General features: G+C 32.3%; 1 pseudogene; it reads left to right on the top strand.

The window, feature by feature from the left end:
• The first annotated feature begins 323 nt into the window (after window positions 1–323).
• Window positions 324–418, top strand: LOC115803334 (U6 spliceosomal RNA; annotated as a pseudogene).
• Window positions 419–4,226: the final 3,808 nt, after the last annotated feature.

The following is a 4,226-nucleotide window of genomic DNA, read 5'->3' as shown; positions in this document are numbered from 1 at the left end:
GAATTTGTTTAAAATGCTATTGATTGTTTAAAGCAAAACTATTGGGTTGGCCAAAAAGTTTATTCAGGTTTTTCATCTTACGGAAAAACCCAAATGAATTTTTTGGCCAACTTAATAGCATTTATTTATTGGCATATGTACTGATAAAACAGAAGATAATAAGAGCACAAAAGGCAAGAGCAAACAAATGGATTTATGCTATGTTATAAAATTTTAACACTGGTTTTGAATCACACACTTAAGAGCTGACTGTGATAACTTAAAGATGAATATTATAAGCTCTAGAGAAACTACTAAAACAAATATTAAAAATCAATACAGTGCTTGCTTCAGCAGGAAAATTGGAATGATACAGAGAAGATTAGCATGGCCCCTGCACAAGGATGACATGCAAATTTGTGAAGTGCTCCATATTTTTACTATTTACAATACTACTTTTACTATTTATGATAGCCAAGACATGGAAACAACCTAAAACAGAGGAATGGATAAAGAAGATGTGGTACATATATACAGTGGAATATTACTCAGCCATTAAACGGAACAAAATTGGGTCATTTGCAGAGATGTGGATGGACCTAGAGACTGTCATACAGAGTGAAGTAAGCCAGAAATAGAAAAACAAATATCGTATATTAATGCATATATGTGGAATCTAGGAAAATGGTATAGATGATCTTATTTGCAAAGTAGAAACAGACGGAGAGAACAAACGTATGGATACCAAGGGGGAAAGTGGGGGAGTGGGATGAATTGGGAGATTGGGATTGACATATATACACTATTGATACTATGTATAAAATAGATAACTACTGAGAACCTCCTGTATAGCAGAGGGATCTCTTCTCAGTGCTCTGTGGTGACCTAAATGGGAAGGAAATCCAAAAAAGGGGGATATATGTATATGTATAGCTGATTCACTTCATTGTATAGCAGAAACTAACAACATTGTAAAGCAAGTATACTCCAATAAAAATTAATTAAAAAAAATAAATACAGAAGAAAAAATAAAATACTATATATATCACTAAAAAGTCATAAAAAACAGTTGAAAGATAAAAACAAGAAAGAAAAAAATTAAAGGAATAATATTAAAAGATATAATGTTTAAATCCAACTTATCAATGATTAGATTAAATGAAAATAATTAAAACACTCCATGGCCATATCATCAAAAAGTCTACGAACAATTAATGCTGGCGAGGGTGTGGAGAAAAGGGAACCCTCCTACATTGCTGGTGGGAATGTAAATTGGTACAACCACTATGGAGAATAGTATGGAGGTTCCTTAAAAAACTAAAACTAAAAAAAAAAAAAAAAAAAAAACTAAAAATAGAACTACCATATGACCCAGCAATCCCACTCCTGTGCATATATCTGGAGAAAACTATAATTTGAAAAGATACATGCACCCCAATGTTCACTGCAGCACTATTTACAATAGCTAAGACAAGGAAGCAACCTAAATGTCCATTAGCAGAGGAATGGATAAAGAAGATGTGGTACATATATATGATGGAATATTACTCAGCCATAAAAAGGAATGAAATAATTCAATTTGCAGCAACATGGATGGACCTGGAGATTATCATAGTAAGTGAAGTAAGTCAGACAGAGACAAATATCATATGATATCACTCATATGTGGAATCTAATTTTAAAAATGATACAAATGAACTTATTTACACAACAGAAACAGACTTACAAATATTGAAAACAAACTTATGGTTACCAAAGGGGAAACTTGGGGGGGAGGGATAAATCATGAGGCTGGGATTAACATACACACACTACTACATATAAGATAGATAACCAACAAGGATGTACTGTATAGCACAGGGAACTCTACTAAATATTCTGTGATACCCTATATGAGAAGAGAATCTGAAAAAGAATGAATATATGTATATGTATAACTGAATCACTTTGCTGTACACCTGAAACTAACACAACATTGTAATTCAACTATACTCCAATAAAATTTAAAAAAAACCACTCATGTAAAAGGCATAGATTGCTACACTGGATAAAAATGTAAAATCCAAATATTAGATCTTTATAGGAAGCACACTTTTATTATGAGGACACAGATAGATTCAAATTTTCAGATGAAATGAAAAAATATATACCACGCAAACACTAAGCAAAAGAAAACTGGTGTTTTTATATTACTTCCAGACACAGTAGATTGAAAACAGAGTATTAATAGAAATAATGATAGAAGAATCAATTTACCAAAGAAACATAATAATGTGTACGTATCTAAAAACAGAGGTCCCAAACTCATAAATCAAAATACTTTTAGAGTTAAGAGAAGAAGAAGAAACAGTCAAATCCATAACACTAATACTACAGAAACTCAGAAAATAAAGGAAGAAAAGTTCCTGTTCATTTTATGAGGTCAGTATAGCCTTGTTCATAAAACAAACCAATAAAAATATAAGAAATGAAAACATCCCTCATGACTATAGACACAAAATCCTCACAAAATATTTGCAAATATAATCCAATAACTTGATGAGCTAAATAAGACTTTGAAAATTAATTTGGAAATGCAAAGAATATTGAATAACCAAACAGTCTTTTAAAAAGGAACATATTTAAAGGACTTAGGCTATCTGATTTCAAGACTTGCTATAAGGCTACAGTAATCAAGACCATGTGGCATTCATATAAAGTAGATGCATATAAAAGTAAAGAATGGGGTAGTCAATAGAAATTGCCATCCATTCAGTGAGAAAAGGTTTCTTTTTAATCTATTGTTAGAATGATTGGATAGCTTTAAGAAAAAAATAACTCGATCTCTTACTCCATACACCAAAATTAACTCAATATGGATCACAAATCTAAAGATAAAACCCAGAACAATAAAGCTTTTAGAAAAAATAAAGAATACATTTGCAAATTCTGAGTAGACACACAGAAACCATTAAAAAATACATATATATATAAATTAGACTTAATCAAATTTAAAATTTTTCCTCATCAAAAGATACCACTAAGGAAATGAGTAGATAAGTTACAGGGTAGGAAAAAGACATTTATAGGATATATCTAATGGAAAAAATGTATTCAAAATAGACAAAAGCTCTACTAAACAATAATATGATGAATAATCCAATAAAACAACAGGCCAAAACTCAAGCATACAAATCACAAAAGATACAGAAATGGCCACTAGGTATTAAAAGATGCTACAGAGAAAAGCAAACTGAAACTACAATAAGATATGACTTCACACCAATGGAATGGTTAAATTTTTTAATTAAAAAGAGCAAATGTTGGAGAAGGTGAAATGCTTATACAATGCTGGTAAGAATATAAAATGATACAATCACATTGAAGACTCATTTGGTAGTTTTTTATAAAACAGTGGTTCTCAAACTTTTTAGTCAGGACCCCTTTACTCTCTTAACTCTTAAGAAGCCCAAGGAGATTTTGTTTATATGGTATTATCTATCAGTATTTACCATGCTAGAAATTAAAACTGAGAAAATTTTAAAATATGTCCTTATTAATTCATTTAAAATATCATATTTTAATGAGAAATGACATTTGTCAAAACAAAAAGAATTAGCAAGACTGGCATTGTTTCACATTATTGTAAATCTCTAAAATCTGGCGTAATAGAAGATAGCTGGATTTGTATCTCCTTCTCTGCATTTGCTCTCTTAATACAGTTTAGGATGAAGTATATGAAGACAATCTTGTCTTACAGAGAAAGACATTGGGAAGGAAAGGACTATTTTAATAGCCTTTTTCAGATAATTATGGATATTTTTGTAGATACTAAATGAACACTTAGTGGTAGTAGTATTCCTGAAAGTGAGTTGCAGTGTGGAATCGAACAATATCAATTAAATTTTGTGTACTCAATTACATTAAAATCTATTGGTCCATCTTATATTATTAATTGAATTTACCTCATGCATGATTTTTTTTTTTTTTTTTTTTTTGCGGTACGTGGGCCTCTCACTGTTGTGGCCTCTCCCGTTGCGGAGCACAGGCTCCAGACACGCAGGCTCAGTGGCCATGGCTCACAGGCGCAGCCACTCCGCGGCATGTGGGATCTTCCCGGACCGGGGCACGAACCCGCATCCCCGGCATTGGCAGGCGGACTCTCAACCACTGCACCGCCAGGGAAGCCCCTCATGCATGATTTTTAACACCAGGCAATGAATGACCATTTGGAAAACACTGGTTCTCTGAGTTATGTGGATCTTCCA

The sequence above is a fragment of the Delphinapterus leucas genome, chromosome 3 (assembly GCF_059928025.1).
Source record: "Delphinapterus leucas isolate spDelLeu-1000000601 "Yukka" chromosome 3, BTC_Dleu_Yukka2, whole genome shotgun sequence".
NCBI lineage: Eukaryota > Metazoa > Chordata > Mammalia > Artiodactyla > Monodontidae > Delphinapterus > Delphinapterus leucas.
Note: the sequence above shows the minus strand (reverse complement) of the source record. Positions and strands in the feature narration are given on the sequence as shown.